At 48.5% G+C, this 19,965-nt stretch overlaps 1 long non-coding RNA gene across 3 annotated transcripts in view; it reads right to left on the reverse strand.

The window, feature by feature from the left end:
- Positions 1–3,145: 3,145 nt before the first annotated feature.
- LOC124665232 overlaps positions 3,146–19,965 on the reverse strand; it is a 75,972-nt gene continuing 59,152 nt past the window's right edge. For 2 of the 3 annotated variants that reach the window (XR_006990513.1, XR_006990511.1), the window contains exon 7: positions 3,146–3,487. This is a non-coding gene — a long non-coding RNA (uncharacterized LOC124665232). The remainder of the gene's footprint in view (positions 3,488–19,965) is intronic. The other variant, XR_006990512.1, reaches the window with a different exon arrangement.

The following is a 19,965-nucleotide window of genomic DNA, read 5'->3' on the forward strand; positions in this document are numbered from 1 at the left end:
GGTGGTAGGCGGGATTGCAAGAACACGGGGGCTGAAGGAAGAGTGTTTAAACACCTGATGTGAACCCCTTGTTCATGAAAATTGCAGGGCGTTAGAGCATCAACAGGCCAGACCGTCATTAACTCATTATGGATCTGTTTCGTTCGAAATGGCCACTTGAATAGAGGGGGCAGGGCAATGAACTTACCGTGGCTATGGCAGATGAGGTAGCAGCAGGTGAGGAAGACGGGGAGCGTGGGCGTGTTACCCGAACCACGCGTACGTCTGCCTCCCGGCGATGGCCGCGGCCGCGGCCGCGGCCGCCGCGAGATATGTGCGGATAGCCGGAGATACGCGGAGAGCTCGCCGCTCCAAGACTGATTGAGGCGAATTTCGCCGTAGGGGAGCGGGGAGTGGAGGGGATTCGACAAGGGTTTAGGGTTCAAAGGAGTAACGTCGCCACAGAGATACTAGAAGGACGGATTAGGTTTGTTTCTTTTTCAGGGGATCCCTTTTTGTCACTTTTACTTTTCTAACGGATCTTGTAACGGGCCAAAAGCCCAAAACTGTCAACTTACAGCGAAAGTTCAGTTTCGCGAGAGTTCCTCACCGATCTGGTCGGTGGCTGTTCGGCACCGCACACCCTCCCACGATCCAGGTAATTTAGTGGGCTGCGGTCCATTACGTCAGGTGAGTTTCTTTTTCCTTTTTCTTCCCTTTTTTCTGTTTTTTCTTTTCTATTTATATTTTCATTTTTTAAAATCTAACCGTTTTAAAAACTTTTTTCGAGAAAAAGATTTTCATAAAATTTGAATAGTTTTCTGAAACCAAAACAATTTTTAAATTTGAACATTTTTTGGATTTGAATATTTTTCAAATTTTGAAATTTGAACAATTTTTTAACTCGAACAATTTTCAAAATTGAACATTTTTAAAATATGAACAAATTTCGAATTTGAACGCTTTTTCGATTTGAACAATTTTCATATTTGAAATTTTTTCATATTTTCAAATTTGAACGGTTTTCGAATTTGAACGGTTTTCAAATTTGAACATTTTTGAATTTAAACATTTTCTTAATTTTCTCAATTTTTAAAAATCAAAATTTTCGAATCTAAAAAATACAAACAAAACCGAAAACAGAAAAAAGAAAAAAGAAAAGAAAACAGAAAAAAGAAACCAGAAAAGAAAAAAGAAAAAAAAGAAAAAACGAACTGCTACATACCAAATAGCCACAAATGGGCCTGGCCCATACCCGACCAGGGGGTGTGCGGTGGCCGGTAGCCACCGACCTGGTCGGTGTATAGGTTTTGCCGTCTGTCGAGCTAACGGAGCTTGTAATCTGGTCCGACCCATGAAAGTGTTTTCGGTGGCCTGTGAATTGGCCCGTGAATTTGGTCGGTGGGTCGGTACAAATACCGGAGAGTAGTACACGCGTCGAAACCCGCATTTTGTCTGCCATCGAACCCTAGCTCTGCGGCCGCCCGCACAAAAAACCCGGCGAGCAATAAGTAGGGGAACACCACATCCGCGCCATGGCAAGCCGTCGCGGCAACTTCGGGGTTGGAGGAGGCCGATGAAGAGGCAGAGGCGACGGCGACCCCCACCCACCCCACCCCCACGCCGTCGAGGAGCGGAAGCGGTCGGAGACGGCAAAGAAGAGGGCGACACTCAAATGGACGGACCATGACCTCTCCCCCTATCGTCCCTCTGTCCCTACACTTCGGCCTGGTGGCGCGCCGCGCCCTGTCGGCCTTGCGCGTTGTCTTCTCCTACGGGGAGGGTTCCTCGAGTGGCCCCGTTCCTCCGTTCCCCCACTCTTCCGATGAGTGGAGCATGCCATCGCCCCTCATGCGGGCGTCGTCTTCCACGCGGACTATGCCAAGGACTCCGACGAGGAGCGCATGGCGCTCGAGATGATGATGCGCGAGGCGGAGATCATCCACGAGTAGGCGGAGTGGGGTTGTGCTATCACGTGTGGCGAGGGAGAGGGGCTCGCCCGCGTGGTGAAATCGAGCCGGCAGACCTCATTAACCTCTCCCATGATTGAGGTTAACGCCGCCCCAACGCCGTCGCGTCCTGAAGGTCTCACCGACGAGGTAGCTCCATTTTGTCCTAGGTTGCGGCCGCGCTCCTCCCTACTTATTTTATGTATTCACTGCTTTGTTTGTAAGAATTATCTATGATCGAACTTGAATTTATTATAAAAGCGACAAGCAAATAACGAAGAACGATACAAGAACACACGCAGGGGACACAAGATTTAACGTGGAAAACCCCTTCCAACAAAGAAGCGGAAAAAATCACGGGCGTCAGCCAGCAAAACTTCACTATATCAGGGAGTGTTTACAAACGCCGTGGGATATCTTATAATCTGATAAACCCTAGCCGGCGGCTTACAAGATGTATATATATCCGGCGGCTTACCCTACGCTTCGGCCCAAGTCTTCGGCGACGGGCCTCACTCCGCTCGTCAGAAGTTAGCCTCCCTTTAGTATATGAATTTGGATCACAATACAACAGAATTTCGAGCGCGAGTGCAAAATTTCGAATATTCAATATCACTTTACAGTCTTTGATTTGCCCCAAGGAATTGGAACCTGCAAGTCTCGCATGTACTACAATTTTACATTTCGCATGTTTACCGGATCCGTTAAGAGTTGCTCTCACAAGGGACCGATTTGGTGACTGGGAGCTCCTATGTAACGACCGATGCGGCACTTCGTCGCGTGGCCGCACACCTGTCGGTTGTGAGCTTGGCCCAATGGTGTAGCTCATAATTCTCTCCGTTCCTTTTTCTTCCGCACACTAGTATAAATCCGTGCTTTGCCACGGGTTTCTCAAATTTTATCTTTCAAAGCACATATTAGCTCGAACTCACTACAAAATTTAAAACAAATCAGGAATATCATAATGTACTAAAACATGATAATACCGAACATAGTAACAATACAGCATTGTTATACATCTGCGTGATTTAAAGTTCTAGGTTTTCTTGCTACTCTTCCGCGGTAAATCTCACACCTAGATTTAGAATCGGTATCTTCCTAGATTTAGAATCACTCTTCTTAGATTTCGATCGCCCTCCACCTCCGCCGGTGACTCCACCTCGCTCCCAGGCCTCCACGATCCCTCGCCCAGGGGGAGCACTGAAAAGGAGTCCCCACATTGTCGCTGCTTCTCGCCCTCCCCAGGTCGCCAGTGCTCTTCATGGCTTCCACACCTGGGAGCTGCTTCTCCTCCTCCCCAGGTCGTCGCTACCCTCAATCCCTTGGTCCCCTCGATCCCTAGTCGCCAGGATCTCCAGCACGCACAACTTCGCTCGATCCTCTTCCTCGCTGCCCAGGAGCACCTAGGAGCTGCTTCTCAATCTTCTTCATCGCTGCCCATCACGCGAGTGTCCCCTTGATCTCCAGCACACAGCTCCGCTCCTGGGCGCCGACAATTTTTTGCTGCTCACCTCCGCAATGTTCGTTTCCGGCTCTAGCCAAAAAACCCTGCAACATCACTGAAAAACAAGATAAGTGACCTGACATCTACCGAGTACAGCATGGCAGCATTTATGTTCGACCACAATGTTTTTTGCAAAGCAGTTAGACCTATTTTACAACATATGTTTAGTACAAAGGCGGCCACAATTTTATCATAATAATATGAGTCTAATTTGAAGATCTCGTAGAGATAAAGTGGATGGCAAAGACTGATTGTCTGTCACATTTATGCTTATAGAGATAAAACATTTTACTTCTTAATTCATGCTTAAGAGAGGTAACACATTTTACATTTTGAATTAAAAGATTCCTGATAATGTGAGCTTGTTGTCATCAGATGCTAACATACATGTACCTATTCGCATCTTGGAAGAAGCTTTCAGAACCACCCGCACACGAAGTATCAAGTTTCTGAAGATCCAATGGAGTAATCACACCGAAGAAGAAGCCACTTGGGAGAGAGAAGACTTCATGAAGACTGAGTACCCAAATCTCTTTAGTACCTAGTTTTCTTTAAGATCTCGGGACGAGATCTTTTGTAAGGGGGAAGGGTTTGTAACATCCCAAGTTTCAACAATAATAAATAAAGAGAGAGAAGTCAATTACCCAAATTTCACAACAAACAAAAACTTTTTATATGCATATAGTGTTCCATATAGTTTTATGCATAGTGTGCATTTCTATTGTGCAATTGCCATGATGAGTGCCTATTTGTGGTCTTAGTATGATCACTTGCTCTTAAACCCTAACCCATGATCATATCATCTCAATTTGAGAAAATAAAAGAAATACCAAAAATGGCCAAATACCCTCACATACACATGAGACCAATTTGTCAAATCATCACCAAAGGCCACCATTGCTTGATCTCTTGTTTGTAAAACACTTGTATATCAAAAACAAACCCAAATGCATCAAAGAAACCATATTCAAATCAAAGAAAATCTCAAATTCAACTAACATATGATAATGGTCATATGGCCACTTTTTAATTTCTTCACCACTTGCACCCCTGGATCTTTTGATTCCTAAACCAAATTTGGTCAACTCTTGGCACCTCATCCAAGACCTTATGAAGATGAACAACTTTGCTGTTGACCATTAGTGCTGAAGTTGACTAGGTTGACCATGGTAATTAGGACAAAATGCTATATGAGAGTAAAGTGAAGATGACCACATTTTTGAAACTTTGCAAATCTTCTCCAAATTGAATACCACCACCACCATTCTAGCACATTAATTATATGTTTGAGTTCCACCAAAAAGAATTTCGAAATTCAAATAATTTTCTCATGCGGCCATTGTGTCGAACACATGGCAGGCATCATTCCAGAATTGTGTTGCACCCTATTACCCTCTGGATTCTTGACTAAACCCCTTTAATCTTGTGATCATGAGGCTCTTCTGCAACGCCTGCATCAAGCCCTGTCCTTGCCATGGTCGTTTAAAGTGAGGAGAGAGCTCCTTTCTCCTCATGCCATGCACACCTGGCCACCTTTGGCCACTCCTTCTCTGCACCCTCTCTCTCCCCAAAACCTTGTCCTGGAGAATCCCTGGGACTTGCTGATCATGACCATGCACGACTGGAACTCGAGCACGCACGGCATTGGCCAGGCGACGCGCGCCCAGCACCATGACAGGACATGCCAGGCACGTGGTGAGCGTGCTCTGGACACGCCAGTACGTCGCACGCTCGATCGCCCTCGTCCTTCCCCTGCATCCCTATTACTGCGACGAGAACCGCCACCCTCTCCTCTACCGCGTAGACATGCTCGAGCGCCTGCGGCCGCCTCGTTACCGTCGTCCTCGTCGGAAAGATGCCCTGGGTACTGCCGCACTCGAATCAAGCTTCTGAGCGATCCCGTCGTCCTCTCGCCGCGCCAGCTACTCCTCGAGCATCGCCATAATGCCGCCTACAAGATGCCGTCCTCCCCTTGCCCTTTCGATCGCCGGAGACGCCGCGCCATGCTTGCCCCTTCACAGCACCCACGGCACCCTCTTGGCACTATAAATAGAGGAGCCCCCAACACGATCTCTTCACACCAGTCGACTCTCCTCTCATCACTGATCCTCCTCACCACCTTAGTTCAGCCAATTACTGCCGGAGACGTCGCAATTGCAAGATCACCGCCACCGGAGCCAGTACATCGTCGCTGTTGATCCAAGCTTCCCCACGCCTCGCCGACGGCACCAGGAGCTTCCCCATCCACGCCAACGTCGCTGCGCACCTCGCCCTCGCCCGCGGGAACGCCGGTAGGCCCTCCGACCCCCTACGCTCGCCGCCAGACGCTCGCCCTCTCGTCGGAGAAGACGACGGCTGTGAGCCGTCGATCTGCTCTCTAATCCTACGCCCCACGATAACTCATACCGCTTCGGCGTTTATGAGGCGCTGACAGGTGGTTCCCACCTCGTCAGACGGCCCGCTCGCACTGGCGCGTTGCTGGGCCGTGTTTCGCCGTTTGAATCTTTGGGCCCATAGGCTTTTCCTGCGTGGCCCCACAATTCAAAAATCCGTTTAATTCGATTTAGTTCAAATGCTTACTGGTGTCTTTTTCAAATTTGAATAACTTTCAAAGTACTGCACCAAATTTAGCAAGCTTCATATCTCTGGAAAGCCCATGAAATTATCTAACTAATTCCACTGGTCCCACCTCCAAATTCGTAGTAGAATTCAAATGCTAAAAATAACAAGACAGGGACTTTTGCAACTTCAAACTTTATTTAAAATTCAATCAAAATTGATTTTGATTTGATTCCAACTCTCATAAATCACATTTGATGCCCTCTAATTGAACATGCAAAAAGATAGCTAAGTTGTTTGTATGATCATGGACTAGATCAAAATAATGGCTATGGAGCCATTTCTAGTGCATTTAAATCTTGAAATTCAAATTCTATAAATAGTATGAGAGCTACTCTCTCATTTAAATCTTGATCCTAAGTAATTCCATAAGAGGTAATGACCTTGAGATAATGAACCTCCTATGCCATTACATAGTGATTTTAAATCATTATCAAGTTATTCTTAAATTGCATGAGGTGTAGCACCTCATTTAAATTATACTCCCTTATAATAGATATGAAATGTTGACCTTGGTCAACCTAAATTTCATACCTGACTATTATTGAAGGAGATTAAATCTTGATAGGGTTAATGAGAGTAAAGTAGTTTCTCTAAAGAGTTAATTAAGCAAACCAAATGAATAAGTATAATGAGAGGAAATTATTTTTCTCTTAAATAAGAACTAACCAAGTAATTCACCATGCCATGTTTGTGTGTTGCTAGAATCATGTGTGTGAACCACTTTGGTGTGTTTTAGTCAAGCATGTAAGATTGGTTTGGTGTTTATATATCTCGTATTCGTATATAGACGCTAGTAACGAGGAATACCAAGAGGAGGAGGCCTACTCTCAAGAGGAGGAGGAAAACTTTGACAACTACCCCACTCAAGGCAAGCTAACACTCTTGCCAAGTCCTAGGTGCAAGGCTCTACAAGAGCAAGGCACCATCACACTTTATTTTATGTCTTACCTATCCCATGTTTTTACCTTGCAATTATTTTTGCTTATTGTATTTCAAGGTTTATTTTGATTCATGATTCACTTGGTCTAGATTAGCACAAGAGTATCAAATTTAGCCTAGAGAAAATAAAGCGAGATAGCACCCCTCATGACTAGTTGCTATTGCTAAATAACTAAAAGTGACTACTCTAGATGGGAACATGTGAATTGCCTTTGAAAGATTTTGAAGGTGAATATGACCTGAATGACTTGGTGAATTTTGGTGAAAACTGATGATTGGGTTTGAATGCGATACCCTTCTAATTTTACAAGTACCCCCACAATACCTGATTATGTGTAGGGCTTAACTAGAAACTTGTGTATCTTAGTATGGGTTCCCTCTAAACAAACATCATAGGGGTTACGTCGAGGCTGCCTCCGTTACAAGTGAAATGATGTGAATATGAGGTGAATGTACGACCCAAGCCTTGTGCAGTTCCCGGGTTAACAGTTGGTTTTCACCGGGAGGCCAAGCTCATGGGGAGAGGTGCCTATACTAGGGTGTATAAGTGAAAGGTTAAGGTTGATGATCCGCGTACTGAGTTACGATGATTCGGGGTTATCCTCGACGGATGTAATCAAATGTTGTGGCACAAGAGTACAACATCTGCAGAGTGTTAAACCTATTCAAATAGCCGTGTCCATGGTTACGGACGATTGGAAAGGCCATACTATTCCGTTGTCAGAACTTTTGTCTTGAAAAGAGTTGTTGAATTGAAAGGTGATTTGACTTGAATCACCATGAATGGTGGGGATGACACTAATGTTCCCACTGGAGTTAGTCTAGCAAATGAAGAGTCTTTACTAAAAGTTTATTGAACTAAAACTTGGCTGTATGCAAATAAACCTAGAGCTTAGCACCCCTTACTACAATTGTTGAGTTATTACATTAGTATTAGTTTGCGAGTACTTTAAAGTACTCATGGCTGTGTCCCTGGCTATTCAAATGCCAGACTATGAAGAGGAGCAACAATATCAGGATGACGGACAACGGGACGTCTACGATAACTAGGATCGTCTTCTAACGTCAAGCGTTGCCTGTGGAATAGATAGTCCACTACTACTTCGCTTCCGCTACTATTTGTGTTGTTGAACAATCTATTTGTGTAATATTGGATCATGTGATCTATGGTTGTAAGACAAGTATGTGTTGTAATAAATGATGACTCTATGCTACTTAACTATTATGTCTCGCAAAAACAATCTTCCTGGGATTGCGATGTATGATATAATAGGCATCTGGACTTAAAAATCTGGGTGTTTACAAGTTGGTATCAGAGTCATTGTTTGTCCTTAGGAGACCCTAGCTAGAATGGACGTTTGACAAATTTAGTTTCAAATTCAATGAAGGAAATAGTTACGAAAACATATTCACGCTCTTACCTTTGAAGATCTTTTGTAAAATAAGTCATGCTCTTCCTTTTGAGTTAATTAAAATTTTGAACACTTGCACTTCTCTAACTTACTCATCTAATCCCTCTACAGATGGAGCCATTCACCCAGACGGAGTTCTACTAGCTTGGGAATGGTGGCGGTCTGATCTTCGAAAGGGATCTCTTCACCCTGACGGAGTTTCTCGGACGCGCACCCCCTGAGTTCTTCGGGGGTCAGGTCAATGACCAGCCCGGAGGGCAGCTCCAATGGGTCATTATGGCCGACCTCCGCGGAAAGCTCACGTCCCTCCTGACTGACAGGATCCAGTTCTCCTTCAGGGAGAACAACTGGGTCGATTGACTCGCTCGTGGGATGCAGGAAGCGCTCGCACGTCTGTGCGGGCAAAACGCGATGGACCTCGAGGGGGAACGCTTTGCGTCCTACGCAAGGCACAACTCCCTTGGAGTGCCCCTGAGCCTGTCGTCTCACCCCCAGCTGAGGCACCACGTGGAGCACCTCGACTTCATGTTGAACGAGGCTCACATCAATCTGGACAACCCCCACGCATATGCCAACCACACCCACATCCAGCTGGCGCAACAGGCGGAGACCATCAAGGTCATCGCCAAGGAGCACTGGACTCTCCGCCGCCTCAACCTCAAGAAGGACTACACCATCAAACGCCTCAAGGCCAAGATCGCCACACTGAAGGCCACCATCGAAGCCCAGGCCGAGCAGCTGCAGGCCCTGGAGGGAGAAGGTGAGGGGGAAGACATCCAGGGTGATGGCTACTCCTACGTGAGCAACGACGGCGACTACGAGGAGGAGGAAGACGACAACCTGGTCTTCTACCCCTATGAGGATGGCCACGACCACCTGACTGCCGGGATGGACACCACCTTCCCGATCAACGTCGATGGAGAGTAGTCCCGTCTGAGCACTTGCGCCCCATGAGTTGTATCGGTCATTTGTATCCGCCCCATGTATCGTAGATTGTTGAAAGGGTTCTTCAAACCCTCCGGTTTGTTGGTTTGTAATATGTGCTACCTTATTGACTATGCTTGTGTGTTTAAGTTTAATATATCAAGAATTCAAGTTTTAAACTTTGTGAATTTTATCGAAAACGAGCCATAGAAATTTCCCTCTCGTCTTATGATCTATATCCCTGTCCAGATGGCCCCCCCAACTCGCAGCATGAATCAAGATGCGATGATGCAAATGTTGCAAATGATGATAGCTGATCGAGAGGTAGAGAGGGCTGAAAGACAAGCCAATCTCGCTGCACTTCAACAGATTGCTCAGGGCAATCAAGGCCATGGAAACCACGACCATCCAGGGTCAAAACTGAAGAACTTCCAGAACACCAACCCACCGGTGTTTAGCAAGACGGAAGAGCCTCTTGACGCTGATGACTGGCTCCAGACAATGGAGAACAATCTTGAGGTTGCCGGAGTTGAGGACAACGAGAAGGTGCTGTTTGCCACCCACTATCTGGCAGGACCTGCACGTGCCTGGTGGACAAGTGCCCGCGCATTAAATGCGGGGCAAATGATGACTTGGGCAGATTTCAAGCTCAAGTTTAGCAAGTATCATGTGCCACCGGGTCTGATCAAGAAGATGAGGGACGAGTTCAGGGAACTCAAGCAAGGCCGACTGACCGTGGTAGAATACCGCGACAAATTCCTCACTCTGTCAAGGTACGCCCCGGATGAGACGGACACCACCGAGAAGAGGAAAGAGAGATTCCTGAATGGACTGCACGATGAGATGCAGACTGTGCTGGTCAACATCCCTTTTGCTGACCTAGAAGCCCTTGTTGACTCCGCCATCCAGATGGAGGGGAAACTCAACCAAGCCAACGAGAACCGCAAGCGCCGAATGATGAATCAGAGTGGGACCAGCAATACCCACAAGTATCGCCCCAGCTCAAGTGGAGGGTTTGTCCCAAGAAACAACAAGCCCTAGATGCAGAATTCACGTCCGGGTTATCAGAACCGGAGTGGAGGAAACCCTAGGCCAGGCGGCCACCACAACAACAACAACTACAACAACAACAACAACAACAACAACAACAACAACAACTTCAACCGCGCTCCACCCCGAGCCCCCAACCACAACAACAACAACTCCAACACTGCTCCGAGGACTGGGAGCAACGTTGTTCCCATCACCCCCAAGGACAAGTCCACCATCACTTGTTACGAGTGCGGAGTGGTGGGGCACTACTCCAACGAGTGCCCCAAGAGACTCGCCAAGACTGCCGCCAACACCTCTGGCCCTGCTCAACAGCAACACCGTGTCGCCAACGGCAAGAAGTTCACCCCCAACAACCCGAACAACCGCAGCGGCCGCCTCTTTCACAGGAGTGCGGAAGAAGCCCAGGAAGCCCCAGATGTTGTGCTGGGTATGTTCTCTGTTAACTCAATACCTGCAAGAGTGTTGTTTGATTCTGGAGCATCGCATTCGTTTGTTACTGAAGATTTTGCATGCACTAGTAAGATTTAACCCATCAGTTTGAAGCATGTCATGATAGTTCAAATACCTGGTTCAACAACTAAAGCTAGAAAAATTTGCAAAGATGTGCCTATCAGAATTCATGAAATAGAATTTTATGCAAATTTGATTGTTCTGGGAACAAAAGGTTTGGAAGTAGTACTGGGTATGGACTGGATGTCGAAACATCATGGATCGATTGATTGTGCCAAGAAGGCCATCACCATGACTAGTAGCACCGGAATATTAGTAGAGCACATATCTGAAAGACTGCCCAGAAAGTTTACCTGCAACCAGAGTTTAGCCAAACCCACCTTGGATCAGATCAGGGTCGTTTGTCGATACCCCGATGTGTTTCCTGATGATCTGCCCGGTATGCCCCCAGATCGGGATATCGAGTTTATCATTGAGTTAGTCCCTGGAACAGGATCTATAGCCCAGAGAGCCTATAGCATGAACCCGGCAAAATTAGTGGAACTGAAGAAGCAACTGGATGATATGCTATTCAAAGGTCTGATTCGACCAAGTGCGTCGCCTTGAAGATCACCAGTTTTGTTTGTGGACAAGAAGGATGGTGCCAATCGTTTATGTACGGACTACCGTAAGCTTAACATGTCACCATCAAGAACAAGTACCCTTTGCCGAAGATAGAGGATCTGTTTGACCAATTGACCGGTGCCAAAGTGTTCTCGAAGATTGATCTGAGGACTGGTTACCACCAACTGAAGATTCGTGCCACCGATATCCCCAAAACTGCCTTTACCACCAGATATGGATTGTATGAGTACAATGTCATGTCATTTGGATTGACCAATGCCCCCGCTTACTTCATGAATCTCATGAATAAGATCTTTATGAACTTTCTGGATAAGTTTGTCGTTGTCTTCATCGACGACATCCTTATCTACTCCAAATCCGAAGAAGAACATGAGCATCATTTGGAAGTTATTTTAGATACCCTTCGGAAGCATCAGTTGTACGCCAAGTTCAGCAAGTGTGAGTTTTGGTTGAAGGAAGTAGGATTCCTAGGACACATCTTGTCTGCAGGAGGAATTGCCGTTGACCCCTCAAAAATCAAGATCGTTGAAGAATGGAAAGCCCCGACCACTCAGACTGAAGTCCGTGCATTTCTCGGATTGGCGGGATATTACCGCCGATTCGTTGAAGGATTCTCAAGCATAGCAAGACCAATGACTCAGTTGCTGAAGAAGGACAAGAAGTTTGACTAGACTGACAAGTGTGAAGAGAGTTTCCAACAACTCAAGCTCAGGTTGACCACAGCCCCAATACTGATCATGTCGGACATCACCAAACCCTTCGACGTCTATTGTGATGCATCCAAGATTGGTCTTGGATGTGTGTTGATGCAAGAAGGCAAGGTGATATCTTACCTGTCAAGAAAACTGAAGCAACATGAGCAGAACTATCCAACCCATAACTTAGAGCTAGCAGCCGTGGTTTTAGCCCTGAAAGTGTGGCGTCATTACCTCATGGGTAATCGATGCGAGATCTATTCTGATCACAAGAGTTTGAAGTATATCTTCATTCAGAAGGAGCTGAATATGAGTGTTATCACCAGAATTTGACCGAGTCAGAGGTGGGCCGCGATCAAGATGGACTTGAAGAATATACATGGAAGAAATACGTGAATCGGCCTGTTATGCAAAGTTTGGGCTAGTTGGCCCGTGTATCTGTAATATAGTAGGATATGTGTCGTTTAGGTAGAGTTTGTCTCGTGCACGGTGGGGATTATTCCCACGTTAGAAAGTCCCCTGGACTATAAATATGTATCTAGGGTTTATGGAATAAACAACAACCAACGTTCAACCACAAATCAATCTCGGCGCATCGCCAACTCCTTCGTCTCGAGGGTTTCTACCGGTAAGCATCATGCTGCCTAGATCGCATCTTGCGATCTAGGCAAGACAAGCTTTATGTTGTTCATGCGTTGCTCGTATCGAAGCCTTTTTGATGGCGAGCAACGTAGTTATCATAGATGTGTTAGGGTTAGCATAGTTCTTCGTATCATATGCTCGTCGTAGTGCAACCCTTGCATATCTAGCCGCCCTTACACCTATCTTAGGTGTAGGGGCGGCACCCCGCTTGATCATTATTTAGTAGATCCGATCCGTTACGGTTGCTCCTTGTTTCTTCAAGGATTAGTTTAATATCTGCAATAGTTAGGCCTTACAAAGGGTTGGAGGATCCAGCGGCACGTAGGGTGTCGTTTGCTAGTCCTAGACAGGATGTTCCGGGGATCAACCTCGTGTTGGTTTTTAGGCCCTATCTAGGATCGGCTTACGATCACCGTGCGTGGCCGCGAGGCCCAATCGTGAGTAGGATGATCCGATTATGCGGTGAAAACCCTAAATCGTCGTAGATCGCTTTAGCTTTATCTTGATCAAGCAGGACCACCATATATTCGTGCACCTCGTACGAATCATGGGTGGATCGGCTCCTTGAGCCAATTCACAGGACAACCTGAGAGCCGATCGAGGCTCGTATTTAATGTTTACGTGTATGCCATGCAGGAAACTAAGCGAGGCATCTCCATCACCTTCCCCGACCAGGTATAGGTCAGGTGGCACGCCCTTGCACCAGCATCGGACATGTGTACCAGAGGCTTTGCGGGCCGTCGCTCGGAGGGACCAGGGCCAGCCGCAGCCCTAAGTTGTTCCCGGCTCTACTGTGTTGCCCGTCGCTACCCGCCGGTGGGTTTCTGACGCCAACACATTCTGGCACGCCCGGTGGGACCGACTTCGACATCAACCACATCGCCATCTACATCTGAGATGGCGGACGGCACGCCAGTCACGTACGAGGATCTGACCGACGAGCTCAAGAAGAAGTATGACGAGGTCAAAGCAATCCTCGAAGCCGACCTCATCGGCTCTTTTCACAGAACCCGTTCCCATGGCATCAGATGGAAGGGGTTCTCGCCTGACGGTGCGCTCGATGGAATAGACCTATCCGCCCCATCGGAAGAACGCACCAGGTCCCTGCGGCAGGAGATCAACTACATGGTGGCTCATTCGCTACACCGCCACTCTGAGAACCTGGTGAACACTTTGGAGCGTGTCACTCTTCGGGTGATCCAGGAGATCATGAGGCACCAGTACTCGCCGTCAGGACCAGCTCTCGGGACACATCATGGAGAGGTGCCACTCCAGTCCCGTCCACCGCTGCCATTTGCGTTGGCAGCACCAGAAGTGCCGAATTCACCGGCATTCGTCGTCTACAAGATCGGTGGTGACCCTAGTGACTGCCAGTTCTTGCATGAAGCGCCTAAGGAGATCCCTCACGGGTATATGTGCACATACGTGCCAGACTGCGGTAACTGGGCACTCACGAACCAGGCCGCTACATCAGGGACTTCTGGGAAAACAGGAGGAACGTCAGCGACAGATCTTGAGAAGCAGACGTGGCTAGCTAAGTACGCCACTCCGACGAACCTCCAGAGCCCAGCTCCTGCAGTTGGCTCAGAGCTGGAAAAGCAAGCATGGCTGGCTAAGTACGCCACCCCGGCGAATCTTCAGAGTTCGACTCCTACAGCCAGCACCGTGGATCAGATCAGCACGATCCTGCGGGACCAGTTTGGCATGGTGCCGAAAAGGAGGACAATCGGCTATTCCAAGCCGTACCCCGATGAATACGAGTTGGTCCCGCTACCACCCAAATATTGGCTCCCTGATTTCTCCAAATTCAGCGGATCAGATGGTTCCAGCTCCATCGAGCATGTGAGCCGATATTTGGCACAGCTAGGAACGGCCTCAGTGTCGGATCCACTACGCGTGAGGTTCTTTGCACAGTCCCTCACGGGATCGGCTTTCGGGTGGTACACCTCGTTGCCACCAGACTCGATCCGGACTTGGAAGCAGTTGGAAGAACAGTTCCACATGCGGCTTCACTCAGAAGCTTCCGAGTCTGGCCTTGCCGATCTGGCACAAATCCGTCAGAAGCGTGGAGAAACTGTGGCAGAATACATCCAGCGCTTCAGGAATCTTAGGAACCGATGTTATTCGGTTCGTGTGATTGAAAAGGAAGCAGTCGAGTTGGCAGTGGCGGGCCTTGCATCGCCACTCAAGGACATGGCCTCCCAAGCAGACTACCCTTCACTGGCGCACATGGTTCAGAAATTGTCGGGATATGAACAGCGCCACCCGGACTTGTACCAGGACAAATTCAAGCGTGCAGTATTCCTGGTCGAGGCAGAGGAAGACGAAGTTTCTGCGGGAGATCAAGAGGTAGCAGTGGCTGAATGGACTCGGGGGCACCCCCGTGTCCTGCAAATGGGTAAAGCCACCAGGCCCGCCCAGGGGGTTTGATTTTGACGTGACCAAAACTGAGCAAATCTTCGACCTCTTACTCAAGGAGAAGCAGTTGAAGATACCCGAAGGTCTCAAATTCCCCACGGTACAGGAGCTGAACGGAAAGCCATACTGCAAATGGCATAATTCGGTCTCCCATGCCACCAACGACTGCAGGGTGTGGCGTCAACAGATCCAAATGGCGATAGAACAAGGACGTCTGATTTTCAACCAGTACGCCATGAAGGTCGACACCCACCCCTTCCCCGCCGTTAACATGGTGGAGTGCACTTATCCTGAAGGTTGCCAGCCCAGGATCCTCGTTCAGCATCAACATGGTAGGACTTGGACACCACGCCGGCAAGGACGGAGACGAGGGCAGCCGCTCTCGTAGCAAGGACACAGAGGAGGCCGCTCCACGCGATCGGCTCCGTCACGATGGCAAGCGCTACGTCGCGGAGGGAGAAGTGAAGAACATAAGATATCAGCGACCTCTCTCTGATCACCTCCTCAACAAGTATGTGAGTCAGTATGACCAACGCCGACGATCCAGCGATGATGATGAAAGAGATCGTCTGTTTCATCGTCGGCATGATCGCGATGAGGAGGAGTACGAGCGCCGTGCCAAGGAAAAGTCAAGGGAGCGAGACGACGAGGACAGGCACTGGGACTGTCCCTTCTTCAGACACTGCTGGGATTCAGGAATGAGCCGATTGCCTACAATCGGCAATTGCCCAGAATGCAACCAGAAGAAGAAGGAGGCAGCCAATGTGTCCGTGTTCCAACGCTTAGGGCCTCTCCCGCCTCGAAGCAAACACGCTGAGTCCCCTCGGATGGAAGATCTCGACGATTTGGAAGACGAGGGAGAAGAAGAAGAAGACAGGTACCACCGGCCAAGGTGGTGCCCTGATGGACTCAGCTGCTCCCAAAAGCGTAGGGTTCAGCGACTGCGTGGCTTGGAAGAAGCCGAAAGGTTATATCTGCACACGCTAAGAAAGGCGCGACCTGATCTGGCTGCGAAAATTCAGCGAACCCTGGATGAAGAGGGACGACCACGGAAAATGGAGTGGCGCCCCAAGCAAAGGAAAGCCGATGATGAAACATCGGCTGGCACGAACATGGTGTTCATCCTTCCTTCGGAGTTCAGTGCTCCGGGATTAGACGAGGCACCTGTGGCACAACTTGACTGCGGCCCACGGCCGGTTATCTTTGAGAAGCCACGAGAAAGAAGCTACGTACATCCGAAGGCCTTGTACTTGCGAGGTTATATCGATGGGAGGCCTGTCAATAAGATGCCGGTGGACACCGGAGCGGCAAGTCAACATTATGCCATACTCTATGCTACGGAGGTTGGGACGCTCTAGCTCAGATCTGATCAAGACCAACGTGACATTGAGCGATTTCAACGGCCAAGCGTCTGATGCACAAGGTGTTCTGAACGTGGATCTGACCGTAGGAAGGAAAACTATCCCTACGACGTTCTTCATCGTCGATAGCAAGAGCACCTATGCCGTTCTGCTAGGAAGAGATTGGATCCACGCCAATCGCCGCATTCCCTCCACGATGCACCAATGCGTAATACAATGGGATGGAGATGAAGTAGAAGTCGTCCGAGCCGATGATTCAGCCGAAGATTTCAACGGCTGACACGAATGCTTGGGAAACAGCAGGCCAAGAGCCACTCTCAGGTATCAATTTGGATGACTGCGAGCGCATCGACGTGACGAAGGGCAGGGTTAGGCTGGTTTTATCCACCGGCCTGACCATGTAGCTGGAGCAAACCAATGAGCAAACGTGGCGAGGCTGATCCTTGTGATCGGCCCCAAAAATCTATGGAGGAACATTACAAAGCCTTCATTGAGCAATTCAATATGGAGGCCGATTCCAGCAATCGGCCAAAATTATCCTCACCACATGTTCTGCTTGTGTTCAGCATCGATCTACTGGGCAGCGGTTACGTCGGCGGAAGAAAGTCAACACGAATCCTATCGGAGCCGACGTACAAATACAATGCCTTGGCTAATCACAAAGCCGATATCTGCAGTCACCTGCCAGATTCGGCTCGGGGGGCATCTAATCACAGAACAGATGCGGATGAACATGTGTGCAGTGAAACATTGTGGGCCGATAGAAAAAATCGGCCAGTAAAAAAAAAAATCTCTCTTATGGATGGTACACAGCCGATGCAAGGACATCGACTTTAGAACTGAGAAGCAAAGCCGATGCAGAGCCGTCGACTCTAGTACAATTACACAAGACCTACCGGATATGTGCTCAAGGCTCAGATTTTCGCCAGGATGGTTTTCAGTTCAGCTTCAAGAGCTTCTGTTTCCTTGTAGGGAATGTACAATGAGAGCAGCCTCGGCTGAAATGAGCCGATGACCCTTTGCGCCAGTTCAGCGGTAGCATCAATTTGGCATGCGAGACATCGGCGTTCAGCGGAAGAAAGCTGATCAACGGGGGCGAGTGTGGCTGACTTTTCCTGGTGGCTGTCTCGGATTACCAGGTTACCTGAGGTCAAGGCCTTTTTGTTTGATCTATGCATCCCCGCTGATATTCTCGCCTTGATTAAGGCTCGGGGGGCAACTAACTTGGTAGGTGCTCTATCTCTGGGAGCCGATTGGAGTTGCATCGGCTGACCCTGCATCATAACCTTCTCCGAAAAGCGATGAGCTGTTTGCAGAGGAAGAAGACTGCTAAAACTACGGAGAGGAGCCGGGAAGGGAAGCCGTCGGCTTTTATAGGGTTTGGACCGTCCTGTTGCTGCAAGAAAAGGGAGGAGACTGGATTCTCAAAATAGCCGATGAACAGTCATCGGCTGTAGGATTGCGAAATATCATGGTCAGGTATCAAATCACAGTCTGAATTTGAGAAGCGCTTGATTGACGGTCTAATCGATATCCGAGTCCGGCTTCGTGGGCGTCTATGGAAGAAAAATCCGATACGTTGCTATCGGTCTTGGTGTGGCAAGCGGAAGTATTAAAATTGGATTAATTGAAAGATGAATTGGAAGAACAATTTTCATTAATTCAAAGGAACGGCTTTACAGGAAAGAGCCGATGGCTCTCAAAAGAGGGATCTGGTGCCTAGTGCACTGCTACTACTAGTCCTATCCTACTAGTCGTCGCTGTCCTCATCGTCGCTGTCGTCGATGTCGTCGGCGCTGCTCCCAGGAAGTTCCTCGTCGCTGCTGCCCCAGCCCTCGGCCGGAGCTTCGTCCTCCTCGTCATCATCATCATCCTCGCTGTCCGCCCAAGAGCGGAAGCGCTTTGTCGGCGGGTACCCGATGGAGGAGGAAGATTCATCCTCCTCCTCTTCCTCCTCGTCATCATCATCGTCTTCGCTGTCCGCCCAAGCGCGGAATCGCTTTGCCGGCAGAAGCTTAGCGGGGGAGGAAGGGCCGCCCTCCTCTTTTTCTTCTTCTTCCTCTACTTCTTCCCCCTTCCCGTCGGAGGAGGTGGGTTTCACCCAGGGATGGAGGTCGTCCTCGCTTTCGCCTATCAGCTCCCCTTCGATGAGGAACTTGAGGTCGTCTTCCCCATCGGTCAGAGGCAGGTCGCCCTCTGGCACATGATCGGAGTTCCACTCCGGCTCGCTCGAGGAGAAGGATTGGAGGGAGAGGCCGGAGGAGACGGAGGAAGAGGAAGACATTGCTACAGGGGGAGAGGGTTTTTTGGTGCCAATGGCCAGAACAGAGGAAGGAGATGAAGTGGGCTAACCAATCGGCACAGTTAAATAATAAGGAGCCTAGTGGAGATTTAATGCCATTGCAGTTTCCGAGGAGGTGATGCTAAAGCTATCAAATTTTGCAGAGAAGCTGAGAAGACAGGGCATCATGATGAAGGATACTGCAACGGTTCTGCTCTGCCACGACATGACCCTTCGAAGGAAAAACAGAATGGTTTTGAAATTATCATTAACAAAACCAGGGGGGCATGTGTTATCACCAGAATTTGACCGAGTCAGAGGTGGGCCGCGATCAAGATGGACTTGAAGAATATACATGGAAGAAATACGTGAATCGGCCTGTTATGCAAAGTTTGGGCTAGTTGGCCCGTGTATCTGTAATATAGTAGGATATGTGTCGTTTAGGTAGAGTTTGTCTCGTGCACGGTGGGGATTATTCCCACGTTAGAAAGTCCCCGGGACTATAAATATGTATCTAGGGTTTATGGAATAAACAACAACCAACGTTCAACCACAAATCAATCTCGGCGCATCGCCAACTCCTTCGTCTCGAGGGTTTCTACCGGTAAGCATCATGCTGCCTAGATCGCATCTTGCGATCTAGGCAGCACAAGCTTTATGTTGTTCATGCGTTGCTCGTACTGAAGCCTTTTTGATGGCGAGCAACGTAGTTATCATAGATGTGTTAGGGTTAGCATAGTTCTTCATATCATATGCTGTTGTAGTGCAACCCTTGCATATCTAGCCGCCCTTACACCTATCTTAGGTGTAGGGGCGGCACCCCGCTTGATCATTATTTAGTAGATCCGATCCGTTACGGTTGCTCCTTGTTTCTTCAAGGATTAGTTTAATATCTGCAATAGTTAGGCCTTACAAAGGGTTGGAGGATCCAGCGGCACGTAGGGTGTCATTTGCTAGTCCTAGACAGGATGTTCCGGGGATCAACCTCGGGTTGGTTTTTAGGCCCTATCTAGGATCGGCTTACGATCACCGTGCGTGGCCGCGAGGCCCAATCGTGAGTAGGATGATCCGATTATGCGGTGAAAACCCTAAATCGTCGTAGATCGCTTTAG

Source organism: Lolium rigidum, chromosome 6 (assembly GCF_022539505.1).
Source record: "Lolium rigidum isolate FL_2022 chromosome 6, APGP_CSIRO_Lrig_0.1, whole genome shotgun sequence".
NCBI lineage: Eukaryota > Viridiplantae > Streptophyta > Magnoliopsida > Poales > Poaceae > Lolium > Lolium rigidum.